General features: G+C 43.0%; 1 pseudogene; it reads right to left on the reverse strand.

Annotated features, from left to right (window-relative positions):
- LOC110431118 overlaps nt 3,291-14,589 on the reverse strand; it is a 119,366-nt pseudogene continuing 108,067 nt past the window's right edge.

Raw genomic sequence — 14,589 nt, forward strand, 5'->3', positions numbered from 1 at the left:
CTCTTTTTTAAGTGGATACCGAGGTATCCCTAATTCTACTGCCAGACACTTGTCCATTTTTTCTGCGAGCTTGTCGAGCACTTTCTCCTTTTTATTTCCTCGAAATATCTCTATTTTTGCATAGCCCATGCCTCTAATGCAATAATACTTCGGAAGAGTGAATCTTTTGAATAAATGTCTTGATCTTAGGAGCATGATAAATCTTTCAACAAGGGTCTAACTCATTTTGAACAAACTCAATACAGAGTAGATAGCTTTTATAATCATTAATATTTTCAGTTTTATCAGGCATATAAAACACTGAGGATGGTAGCTAGAATTTTGAATATTTTGAAATAAATTCTCCAAGTAGCAATGATATCAAGAATAAGACACTCATACTCTACCATCACATATTCCATATTGACTTAAGTAACATAGGGTTTTTAAAATGATTTTATGATAGTTGCAAGTTTTCATGAAATATAACAGATCATGATTAGAAATATTTTAATCTTTTTAATTTATCATGTCAGAAACAATATTCTGCATAATCCAAGATATATATAAGTATGTGTAAAGTAAAGTGTGCAGAGTGTGTACCTGAATCGTGGACTGGTGTGGTCGGAGTGTGTTTGGCATGTCGAGGGATCTCCCCCATACTTGTTTTCTGCTTTCTTACAAAAATAAAGTAGAGACACACAAGACATAATAATAATAATACTCTTTATTAATCTTGAGGCATTTATTACAAAAGACTAGTAGTAAACTGATAGCAAACTGATGATAATAGTAAACCTAAACCGAATTTAAAGATAAATAACTAAGATGCATTGCCTCAAGGTCTAATCTAGATAACTTAGTGGCGCTCTAATTCCTTAATCTTCTTGTTGGCACTGGCAAGATCCTGTCTAAGGCCTAGTATAATGGTGTTGTGGTTAGAGAGCTGCCTAGTGAGGGAATTAATTGAGGACTGGAGGTCTATGATAACTCTATCTAGCCTGCGAACGTCCTCATCAATATCCATTATAGTCTTGCGACGCTTGGGAGGTGTCTCAAAAGCATTGAGAGCGTGCTTCGGGGCTGACTTTGGAGGGATGAAACGGACTTTGGCTGCTCTAATCCCTTCAAAGTAAGGCCTTTCCTCCTCCGTAGTGTAGCGAATACTGCTGATCTCGCCACTCCGGTTGGTCTTGACTCCAACGACCCTCTTATTGGGTCTAGGTGGAAGGATCCTTGTGCCGATTGGCACCTTGATGGTGGTCTTCGTCTTGGATGATGATCCTTTGAGGAGTAGGGGTTGTGGCGGTGCGGTGAGAACTGGTTGAGCATGGTAAGATTGGGGAGAGCTGCGTTGGCGTAATGGCATGGCTTCTAGCTGTCGCTCTGTGTTGGCCGGGACGAGAGCACGGGCATCGGGGTCTTCCACAGGCTCCATGTTGAGGTTGAAGGGGACGACTTCCCAATCATCGTGGTACTTCTCGGCCATTGGAGCAGCAAGGAACTAATCAAGCTCTAATTGAAGGAGAGAAGGCTTGGTGGCTTGGTGTTTGAAAACTGAGGTCAGGGGTCTGTTTATATAGGGGTCAAAAAGTGCCTCTATGGGTTGTTCGGGTGGCTCCGTCGATGTGCGTGCGAAACTTTCCATCCGAGGGATTATTCGGATTACCATAAATGCATTTTCCATAACAGAGAAAATCGGGACCGAGGGGGAACAGGAGCTGGGCGCCCGCCCTCTCTCTGGCCCCTCTGTGGGCCCACTTTCTCGAGCGCGTTTCTAGATGCGAAATTATTTAGAAAAATATATATATGACCCAAAAACATCAGAGTAAAAAGGTCGGGCTCTAATTCTCTATGGGAAGGTAAAAATGGACTACGTCTATTTTTTCTAATTCTTTATTGGGCTCTAAAAATAATTTAAGACGTTGACCATTTACCATGAATAACGTACCTTCATCATTTTGAAGTGTGATAGCTCCGTGGGATGATGAATTAATTACCTTGAATGGTCCTTCCTATTTGCTCCGGAGTTTTCCATGCCCGAAAAGCTTCACCCTGGAATTGAAAAGTAATACCTTATCTTCGGGTGTGAACTCCTTCTTGATTCTCTTGTCATGCCACCTTTTGACTCTTTCTTTGTAGATCTTTGAGTTATGATATGCCTTCTCTCGCCATTCTTCCAATTCTGATAGTTGCATTCTTCTATAATCTCCAGCAACATCTAGGTCCATATTCCATCTCTTTATGGCCCAGTGTGCTTTGAACTCTAGTTCAACGGTTAGATGGCAAGTCTTCCCGTACACCAATTGGTATGGGGACATTCCAATTGGGGTCTTGTATGCTGTCCGGTATGCCCAGAGTGCATCGGGTAACTTGTCTTTCCACGCCGTTCCCATTTCATTTACTGTTTTCTGAAGAATATTCTTGATTTGTTTGTTGGAAGTCTCTGCTTGGCCACTTGTCTGAGGATGATAGGGGGTAGCGACGTTGTGACGGATTCCATGTTTTGATAGATATTGCTTGAAGCGTTTGTCGATGAAGTGTGTTCCTCCATCACTTATCACTACTCTGGGGACTCCAAATCTTGGAAATATAATTTCTTCAAACATCCTCTTTGAACTGACGTTGTCGGCATGCTTGCAAGGTAATGCCTCTACCCACTTGGAGACATAGTCTACTGCCACCAAGATGTACTCACACTTCTTTGATGGAGGAAATGGACCCATGTAGTCTATTCCCCAGACATCAAAGAGATCAATCTGAAGGTTGTTGGTGAGTGGCATTGCATCCCTTGTATTTATGTTCCCGTGCCTTTGACATGGCCCACATCTTCTGATATATTGCTTCGTGTCTTCATACATTGTAGGCCAGTAGAATCCACACTGCCAGATCTTTGAATGTGTACGGAATGCTCTATAGTGACCTCCATATGGTGATGAATGACATCTGTCGATGATCTTCCATCCTTCCTCAGTGGTCACACATCTCCTGAGTAAGCCATCAGAGCATACTCGGAACAAGTATGGCTCATCCCATATATGTGAACGACTTTCTTGAATAAGCTTCTTCTTGTTTGCTCTTGGTGGTACATACCCTGAAACCATAAAATTAACAATATATGCATACCAGGGGTCAGATCTGTTAATCCCGTAGAGCATGTCGTCCCGGAGTGAATCATTGATGGGGGTTTCCTGTGGACTCTTAAAATACATTCTAGACAAGTGATCAGCAACATAATTTTCTACTCCTTTTTTATCTTTTATTTCTAAGTCAAATTCTTGGAGTAATAAGATCCATCTAATTAGGCGAGGTTTAGCATCTTTTTTAGTGAGCAAATATTTTAGTGCAGCATGATCAGTGTAAACAATTATTTTAGCTCCAACTAAGTAAGATCTAAATTTATCAATGGCAAAGACAACAGTCAGAAGCTCTTTTTCAGTGGTTGCATAGTTAAGTTGAGCTCCTGTCAAAGTTTTACTGGCATAAGCAATTGCATGATGCTTCTTATTTTTAGTTTGTCCCAATACTGCCCCCACAGCATAATCACTAGCATCACACATAATTTCAAAAGGCAACGACCAATCAGGGGGTTGAATGATTGGTGCAGAGATGAGTGCTTTCTTTAATAAATTGAAAGATGTTAGACATGCATCATCAAATTCGAAAGGAGCATCCTTGGCTAGCAAAAGAGTAAGTGTTCTAGCAATGAATGAAAAATCTTTTATAAATCTACGATAAAAACCAGCATGGCTAAGAAAGCTTCGAATTCCTTTTATATTCACAGGTGGAGGTAGTTGTTCAATTACTTCAATTTTAGCTTTGTCTACCTCAATCCCTCTTTCAGACACTAGGTGTCCCAGCACTATTCCTTCCCTAACCATAAAATGACATTTTTCCTAATTAAGGACTAAGTGCTTTTCTTCACATCTTTGCAAAACCTTGTTTAAGTTTTCAAGACAATAATCAAAAGTTTTTCCATAAACAGAGAAATCATCCATGAAAACTTCCATAATCTCTTCAATCATATCAGAAAATATAGACATCATGCATCTTTGAAAAGAAGCTGGTGCATTACATAACCCAAAAGACATTCTACGATAAGCATAAGTTCCATATGGGCATGTAAAAGTGGTTTTGCTTTGATCATCGGGATGGATCGGGATCTGATGATACCCTGAATATCCATCTAAGAAATAGAAGAACGAATGGTTCGCTAACCGCTCTAGCATCTCATCTATGAAAGGTAAAGGAAAGTGATCCTTTCTTGTGGCTTTGTTTAGTTTTTTATAGTCTATGCACATCCGCCATCGACGGTGCGTTGCGGAATTAGCTCGTTCTTTTCATTCATAATAACAGTCATGCCTCCCTTTTTAGGCACAACTTGTACTGGGCTTACCCACTCACTGTGCAGCACAGGATATATAATCCCTGCATGCAGCAACTTTATAACTTTCTTTTTAACTACCTCTCTCATAGTGTTATTAAGTCTACGTTGGGGTTCTCGAGAGGGTGGAACAGAAGGATCTGTTGGAATACGATGGGTACAAATCATAGGACTGATTCCTGTAAGATCTTGGAGTGAGTAGCCGAACACTGAGTGGTGTTTCTCAAGAATGGTCATTAATCGCAGAGTTTGATCCTGAGTGAGTTTATCGCTAATGATTACAGGGAACTCTGGATTATTGTTTAGGAAAGCATATGTAAGACCGGGTGGTAAAGTTTTAAGCTTTATGGGGGGTCTAGGTGTTTCTACAAACTCATCTAAGGGTTCAGGTTCAGAAGGTTCGGCTTCTTCTGTGCAGAAAGGAGTTTCGTCTTCTAAGTCTGGTTCATCTAAAAGCTCTAGAGATGCAGCCTTTACCTCCTCCATAGGATCAGGCAAAAGATATGACTCGGCCTTATTGTTTAAGGAGTGTGAAATTGTTATTGGGAATTTAAAGTTTTTTCCAAAAGAAATGTGTAGCTTTCCAGTATGACCTTCATAAAGGAGTCTTCTAAAAGGTTGTCCTATCAACAGGTCGAAGTCCCATGTATCAAAGATATAGAAGTTCAAATGAACCATGGAGCCTTCTACCGTAAGAGGTAGGACATTGATAATTCCAAGACTGGGGACTAATCGTCCCGAAGATTCCTTTATGACCTTTGTTGTGGGGGTTAAGACAAGATTTTTAAATAGTTTAAGTGCAAAAGATTCAGACATGATGTTGATCCCCACAATAGGATTATAAAGAGCATTAAATCGATCAGAATTATAAGCACAGCGTATAGTTATAGAGGGTGTGTCCAAACGGATCACATCAGAGGAAAGCTCTGATTCCTCCAACCATTCGCTACTCATTACTGAGATAAGCTCTCTCAATTGATATTCACTTGGCAAATAAATGCTAAACTGGCTGCTTTGGGGTTTATCAATAGAATGGTAGTTTGAAATGTTTCGAAAATCGGCAAAAAGATCGGATTCTATATCCAGCATGAAGTCCGGTGGTGGAATTTCTTCCTCTTGTGGCTCAGAACTTGGGATAGCTAAAGTAGATGAAGAATTTGGCAAAGTGTCTACTTCGGCGTCGTAGGTTTCATCATGAAGGGTATTATCCATCTCAGCTTCTAGGATTCTATCTAAGATCACTCTAGCTTCATCAGTAGGGATGCGAAAGAAAGAACCTCTAGACATTGTGTGTAGCATTTGTTTGTGATTTTTATGAAGACCTCGAAAAAAGTGAAATAAAAGAACAGGGTCTTCAAGATTAAGGTTTGGACCAGATTCTAAAAGATCAGAAAAACGTTTCCAGGATTTTCCGAAAGATAGGACTTCGAGTCTAAGGTTGGCTATACGATCAAGGGAATAAAAATCTAGACAAAAGTTGGCTCGTAAAACTCCCCATTCACCTTGTTGTTGACTTACCTTCTGACTGTACCATTGTCTAGCTTCCCCCCTTAAGGAAAAAGGAAAAAGCTTCCAACGTAAAGTTTTATCAGAAATGCCTTCAATGCGAAGACAATCACATGTTTGCTCAAAATCTCTAATATGAAGGTAAGAGTTTTCGTCTTCCTTTCCCGAAAAAGATAGGTTTTGAATCATGGCAATCAACCTAGAACTTAACTTATACTGGGATGTTTGGATAGGCTGTGATGATTCCCATGGTAAAAGGTCAGTTACTGAAGGGGTTGCAGACTCATGGATCGATTTAGAATTTTGGTTTTCCATAAGGTAAGAGTAAAGAAAATAAATAAAGGATATAAAAAATAAGAAAAGATAAAAGTATAGATACAAGCTAGTAGTAAGACTCAAGGTTATCTCAGCAACTGTCTTTCTCCCCGGCAACGGCGCCAGAAATGCTTGTTGATATTTGGGAACGCAATAATGAATTGATCCGCAAGCGCACGGATATCGGTGAGCACTTCACCCGGGAAATTATCCAGAGAATCGTATTTATTTTTTTACCACTAGGAGAAAGAGTGCATCTGACTAACCGGTCTATTACTACTAACCCTTTAGGCAACAAAGAATGTCGCTCGATGTGAGTGATAAATAGAGAAGACTGCAACTGTAGTCTCCTTCTAACCTTGGTAAGGATGATCTACTGTTCTATTGGGGAGGCTAACGGAATCTAGACACCATAAAGGATGTTGAACCCGCACCTATAAACCCTATCCTTCCTGCTAACGAGATATGGTCTGCAAAGGTAACTCGGAATTGTCACGTTCCTCACTACTACCATGGTCCAGCTAGTCAGGGAATATCTATGAGTACCCCAGCCTAAACACCACGTTTACACCAGCAATGATTACTCTAAACTCTACGTGAAGAGATTAAAGTAAACTCATAAACCATAAGAACAATAAAACAAGAACTTACTAGACTTTAGAAGTCGAAATACTGAAGAATCCTAGGAGCAAGCTTCGGGTTAGAAGAACTTGATCCCGCAGGTACAAGCTTGGAGTAGACACCGACAGGCCGGGCTTCCTCCAATCTACACCTCCACTCTATCTCTCTCAATCTAGTAGAAACTAGAAGATCTATTTCTACTTTACATTGGTTGCTAAGCCTAAAAAGAAATATTAATTAGAGAAGAGGTTTTCCTTCGAGGGCACCCCTCAATCTCTATGATAATTTCTTGTCTTCTCCAGGGGCCAGGGGGTCTCCTTATATAGTCCTCCTCCTCTATGCGTTTTTGGGTCGGTAGGCGAGGTGGTACTACATTATCTTTGATCCATTAGGTCGGTGGAACATCGTGTGCGAAGAGAGTCCCGAACGGAATCCAACAGGGGGCGGGCGCCTAGGTCACCAGGGCGGGCGCCCTAGGCCTGGCCCCTTTCGGCCTCTGCCTTCTTCCCGTGGCTTCTGGAGTCTTCTAGATGGTAGAAAATCACGTGGTGCGTTGATATCTCTATGTAATCCCGACATGTGGGCCTTTCTTCCATATTTCCTGATAACCCCCTGCAGAAACAGATAAACAACAAAACTCGTGGAATTCTGTCAGATCAAACCCTAATTCTAGGTGTTGGTTGCATATTGGTCCTTTCCCTTGTTTATTTGATAATTAAAATTGATACTTAAGAACCGTCAATAGCGTGCCAGCTGATTTGACCTTACTATCGGCAAAGGTGATAACTCGAATACTTTGGTCCCGACAACAGCGATGCGCCCGAATGCCACGGCCATGAGGTATTCTCACGGAACTCGAGAATACGCCGAGCTTAAGTCGACAAACTCTTAAGAACTCGTAATGAAAAGGAAAATATGACGAAGTCATCGAAAAAGTAGATGCTAGAATATGAGTAAAAACTTGTGTTTGTTTGATTGATTGATTATTACAAGGCCCTAGGGTCTACATTTATACCCTGCTCAAAGAGCTACAATCAGACACGACTAGGACTCGAATTCCAAATTAAACAGAATCCATATACAAGACGATTTAAATAACTAAGGAAAACACAAAACTATCCTCCCGTGACAAACTGGGACACCACTATTGACTAATCGGCAACCCTCAAGTTCTCCTTCCGAATCATCGGCAGACTCCTCATCGTAGCCATCGGCAAAGGCTAACGCTGACTATCGGCATGAACGCGTCACCAGTCATGGACTTAGTCACATTCAGCTGTCCCTTCATCGGCAACCACCCTCATCGGCAACTCCCCTGCAGACCAATTACTGTTACCCTAGCTTGCCGATCTACATTCTACCGATCCTGAATACGTGTCCAAAAATGGTGTCAACACATGCCCCCCAATTTCGGAGTATAAAATCATTAATACTCCAAAATTCTCTGCAATGACGACGCCTTTTCGCAATTAATCCTCCCAATTCGGTAACCGACCGTTGAAGCCGAACAACTCTGGCCCGATCCTTTCGCAGATTCCTCGAATTCCTCAACTTCGCGAACTGGACATCTCCACCATATTCGCCCATCGGCAATATTACCGTTAGAAGGGGCTGCCGATGGACCGACCAGAAAATCCCGCACAGTGAAATATCTCCAGATTATGATCGCTTCCTGTCAAATCACCCACGCAATCCCTTGATTACCGTGCGAACAGTTACCATATCCACCTGAGTACCCTCGAACTTCACGGATACGGCGAAGAGACAATTCAGATTTGCCCTTGCCTGTTTTGTCCTATAAATAGTTCCTTCTCGGGTACTCCTTCTCCATCGCATCATTCTACAGCCCCAGCATCCATTTCCTTGGTGGTGGCACCGTTCGAGGACTCTAAGAAATCTAGCAAGAACTTCCTCCAACCTCAAAGTCCTCAATCATCTTCCTCGCGAGTAGATGGCCATCAACTTTGCTGTTACCGAGGTCAGTTCATCACCCTACCTCTTGTACTTTTACCATACCCTTGTTCATCCGCAATTTATTTTACTGAACATTTTTCTTCTTTTTCTTTTGTTCTTCTTTTTATTCTTCAAAACCTCTAGGATTTGTCCAATAAAATTGTCATTCCTACTGATCAACCACACCTCCAATGTCTCGGTCCGCTAGGGAACCCAGATCCTACCGATCTAATCAACGTAGAAACCAACATAATCCCCTTTAGAGCCAAGAACTTTTCTCTAGATCTGTGGAAAGACGCCTTCCATTCCTGGCCCAGTCCTACCAAGGGATAGAAGGATTGGTTCTTGAGAGTCAGCCATTCTAATGAGGTTCAGTGGGGTGAGCGAAAACTGGACCAATGCATCAGATTGTCCCTTGCCGATATGCATAGGAATGAATCGCTGCTGATTGCTGCATCATATTTCTGGTCGGACACACTTAACGCCTTTATCTTCGGTCATGGCCCTGCTTCTCCCACTCTTGCCGATGTGCTTATGCTCACCGGCTTAGATGTATCCATTGCCGATAGTAGTCACATATTTGACACCACGCCTAGTGCCAAAGTGGAAACCCGCTCTATCGGCGGCTGGTCTGGGTACATTCAGAAGTACCGTAGAACGGGGCCTATCAACATAAAGGAACAAACCACCTTTCTGAACATGTGGTTGGACAAATTTATATTCTGCGGTCGATCGGCAGGACCAACCTCTGTCTACCTATCGGCAGCAGAGAGATTAGCTAATGGTGGCCGATTTCCCCTCGGCCGATACCGGCTTGGCTCTGCCTATCATCTTCTCCATCAAGTAGCCAGAAAACTTCTGCTCGGCGAGTCCATCAGCAACTTAGGGGGCCCTTGGTGGTTCATCAACATGTGGCTCAGCCTCCACATGCACAAGCGACTGGGATTCGACCTTTTTGCACAGCGTTTCCCTAGGGATATAGCAGAGGATCATGAGTTGGATGAAGAAGAATCGGCGACCCGTCCTCCCTTGAACTATGGCGAAGCCGTCATAGTCTTGCCTGGTACTGGAGGCAATAGAGATCAAGTCAGTCGATTCTTTCAGACTCTTTATGAGGGTCTGACCAAAGAACAGCGAGCATGGATGCCCTATGAAGATCCAGACACAAGATTTCCTCTGACCTTTCACCCCTTCGATGATGCTCTCAATAAGGATCATGAGGTGATGATGGCACTGATCACTCCCAGAGCTATACCAGTGAACTTCTTTGGCAGTGGGAAAACCTTCAATCAGACCTATGAATTCTACAACCCATCGGCACTAGCGCGTCAACTAGCTTTCGGTCAGCTGCCGATTGCACTCTGTTCTGCCGATGTAATAAAACCTAGGGAAACCATCACTAGCCTTCTTGAGTGGACCAGGATAGCTCAACTGCCACCAAATGCCGACACAGATGTCGATCTATCAGACTGGATCCCGGCCCTCTTCATTACTCAGGCATACAAACAATGGTGGGAAGAATGGAAAGAACATTTGTTCTACAAATCGGCTCTCACGTACCGTGGCATGATCGACCCCCAGTACAAAGTCCCCGATAATACTGTAAGTATTTCTTAAACCGATGTTTCAACCCTTTCACTTTTACTTCCATCGGTAACTCACTTTCTGTGTTATATTACAGGTTGACAACACACCGCCATCGGTCAGCAGGAGCGGTAAGCCGATTGAGCTCCTTCCATCGGGTCCGATTTCTCTGATCGGCAACAACTCTCCATCACTGGCCGCTATAATGCATCGGGGCGTCCATCTCAAGAAGGTCACCACCAAACGGACGAAGGCATCTCCATCGGTAGCTGCCTCTACTCTAGCACAGGCCTTTAAGGTAAATTTTGAAATTCTTTTACATATACCGATTCCATTCTTACATCTGTTACACTTGTATTCACAAATTTTCATTGTTGTACCAGCACACCAGCACATCGGCAAAGACCAGAAGTACGACTGCCGATGCCCCCAGTCCAATCAAGCGAAGAGGAAAGGCTCCAAGAGAACCAGATCACAAGCAAAGCGCCAGAGGACAGCAACACCTTCTCCTCCCCCAAAGTCACCGATCCCGGTGGAATCTTCTCCCTCTCCTCCAGAAACCCAGACACAGCAGGTACCACCTCCTTCTCAGCCACAAGAAGCACCCCAAGTGGAAGAACTTCAACCAGAAGAGCCCCAGCCAGAAGTACCCCAGCCGAAAGAAACATCGGCTGATGTGCGCGAGCAAACTACCGATTCAGCAAGCTTAATCATAGCATCGGTAGTTTCCTCGATCCAGACAGGCACTGCACCTCCTCAAGGTAACATACTCTCCATGAAACCATTACCGATGAACCTACTTTTCCAACTTATAATTACTTCTGTGACCCTTTCAGCTGACATAGTCTCATCGGCAATTTCAGCCGATCAGCCCGTAGTTCTATCGGCCTCCACTAGTCAGAGGCGAGAAATAGCTCTGAAGCAAATGAGCTACCTGAACTCAATTCTTATCACTACTCGTGCTTGATCATAAAATAACCCGTTTTATCTTTTCTCTTCCAGGAAGAGGATTCTCCCGATAGCCTGTTCTCCTTCACCATTGAGATCTCTGAGGATGAAGGCGAGGAAGCAAGTTCTTCCCGAGCAGTTGGAATCTCATCGGCAGAGATTAGAGCAAAGCTGGCAGATCTATCAGCTCTTCTCCATCAAGATACAGCATAATTGGTCGATGACTCTGACTCAGCCAAGGCTCTGTTCAAGACTCTTAGAGGACAAATTCCGGCCGATGCCGAGGAGATCCTTTTTCAGGCTGCACACCTAGAGAGTCGTCAGCTGCAATATCAAAGGGCTGCTCAGCGTCTTGCCGACAGAGCTACTCATGCTCAGCTTTTAGAGGAAATGATGAAAGTAAAACTCCTTGCCGATGAGAAGCATAAGAGCATCGGCATTCTGAAATCCTCAGGAGATGTGCTGAAGCAAAAGGTCTCTGATCTATCGGCCAAGAGAGATGCCTTGCTAGCAGAACTCAAACAAGTAGAAGAAGCTCTATCTCAAGCTCAACAGGAAGAAAGCCAGCTGCCTGAGATGATCAAGACCCTTGAGCAAGAATGGAATATCCAAGCTCGGAATGCACTGCAGATGAAGAAGAAGCTGAAGCCGGTGGAAGGTTCTGCTGATGAAGACATCAAAGAGATAGAAGAAGCCAACCAAATCTGCCTACGCGCCATATCAACCATCCAGACTCTGTTAGACATGTGAACTCTTCATCAACGACGCGCTTTATTTCTTTTTTCTAGTCATTTTGGTCCAGCCGATAGGACTGTCATCGGCATCCTTTTAGAGCATTAAGTCCGTCCCCAGATACATTTTGATCCAGCTGATAGGAATGTTATCGGCACTTAAACTTTTATGCATCGACCCATATGCTTGGGTAATACTTCTTTAGATATTTACCATTTAATGCTCTGGGAAATTCAACTCCTTCAAGAGTTTCTAAAATATAGGCGTTACCAGGAGCCGACCGACTTATCCGATAGGGACCCTCCCAATTGGGAGACCACTTCCCAAATTTTGAACTTTTAGTCCCGATCGGTAAGATTAGCTTCCATACTAAGTCTCCATCGGCAAACTCCTTAGCTTTTACCTTCTTATCATACCATCTGGCAACTCTCTTCTTATTCTCTTCTATACTCATCAAAGCCCTTAGCCGATGCCCTGCTAGATCATCCAACTCGTCTGTCATCAAAGTAGCATAATCATCGGCAGCCAATTGATCTTGAAAAGATAGTCACCTAGACCCTGTCTTAATTTCCCAAGGTAACACTGCATCATGCCCATATACCAACTGATAAGGTGAAACCTTGGTCGATCCATGACAAGCCATCCGGTATGACCATAAAGCTTCATTTAACAACGTGTGCCACCTCCTAGGATTTTCTTCAATCTTCCGCTTAATAAGGTTGATAATTCCTTTGTTAGACGCCTCGGCCTGCCCATTAGCTTGAGCATAATAAGGAGAAGAGTTTAATACTTTAATTCCCATACCGATTGCAAATTCATCAAACTCCCCCGATGTGAACATAGTACCCTAATCGGTAGTAATTGTTTGAGGAATTCCAAATCGGTAAATAATATGCTCTTTCACAAAATCAATCATATTGGCCGATGTAACTTTCTTTAAAGGAATAGCTTCAACCCATTTGGTGAAATAATCGGTGGCAACCAAGATAAACTTATGTCCTTTGCTGGATGGTGGATAAATCTGGCCGATTAAATCAATAGCCCTTCCTCAGAACGGCCAAGGCTTGATGATAGGATTCATGGCTGATGCGGGTGCCCTTTGAACATTGCCAAACTTCTGACATCCTTGACACCCTTTGAAATACTTAAAGCAATCTTCAAGTATAGTCGGCCAATAATACCCGTTTCTTCTGATCATCCACTTCATCTTAAATGCCGACTGATGTGCTCCACACACTCCCTCATGGATTTCTCCCATCAAACTTCTAGCCTCATCATCACCTAAACACCTGAGAAGAATCCCATCAATAGTTCGATAATATAATTCATCTTCGAGGAGCACATACTTGGTGGCTTGAAACCGAACACGTCTCTCAACTTTCTTGGATGGATCCTTTAAATAATCAATGATTTCTTTTCTCCAATCATCAGCACCGATTGCCGATATTGCATTAATCATGGGCTGATATCCCGAGGCATGCTGAGCCAACAGATTGGCCTCTTCATTATGCAATCGAGGAACATGCTCTAATCGGAAGTCCTTGAATTCCTTTAACAGTTGCATACACCTTTCGTGATAAGTTATCAGGACCTCGCTTCGGCATTCATAGCTTCCAGCCAATTGATTTATAACCAGCATAGAATCCGCGAAGATTTCAACAGCATCAGCATGAACTTCCCTTAGTAATTCCAACCCCTTTATCAAAGCTTGATACTCAGCCTGATTATTTGTTGACGTGGCAACAATCGGCAAGGAGAACTCATACTTCCTTCCCCGAGGGGAAATCAACACTATGCCGATCCCTACCCCCCGGTCACACGTGGATCCATCAAAGAAGAGCGTCCAAGGCACAATTTCCAAAGTCTCCACTGTACCGCAATGTTGAGTTACAAAATCGGCCATAATCTGTCTCTTAACCGCTTTAGCCGATTCGTAATGCAAATTGAATTCCGACAACGCCAAAATCCACTTACCGATCCTACCACTCATAATCGGCATAGACAGCATATATCGGACCACGTCATCTTTGCATATGACAGTGCATTCGGCCGATAACAAATAGTGTCTCAACTTAATACATGAGAAATAAAGACACAAACATATCTTTTCAATGACCGAATACCTGGTCTCAGCATCAACCAATCTCCTGCTTAAATAGTAAATCACACGTTCATTCCCTTCAAATTCTTGAATTAAAGCCGCACCGATGACCATCCCATCGGTAGACAAATACAATCTGAAGGGCTTCCCTTGCTGAGGTGGAATCAGAACTGGAGGATTTACCAAATAATTCTTGATTTCATCCAAGGCCAATTGTTGCTCTTTCCCCAGACGAACTATTGATCGGCTCTCAACTTAAGTAAAGGACTGAAAGCACGAAATTTGCCAGATAAATTAGATATAAACCTCCTAATAAAATTTACCTTGCCGATCAAGGATTGGAGCTCAGTCTTGTTAGTAGGGGCGACTATTTTGTTGATAGCATCAATGGATCTCCGACTAATTTCAATCCCCCTTTGATGCACCATAAAGCCAAGAAATTGTCCTGCCGATACACCAAATGCAC

The sequence above is a fragment of the Sorghum bicolor genome, chromosome 10 (genome assembly GCF_000003195.3).
Source record: "Sorghum bicolor cultivar BTx623 chromosome 10, Sorghum_bicolor_NCBIv3, whole genome shotgun sequence".
In the NCBI taxonomy this organism is placed as follows: domain Eukaryota; kingdom Viridiplantae; phylum Streptophyta; class Magnoliopsida; order Poales; family Poaceae; genus Sorghum; species Sorghum bicolor.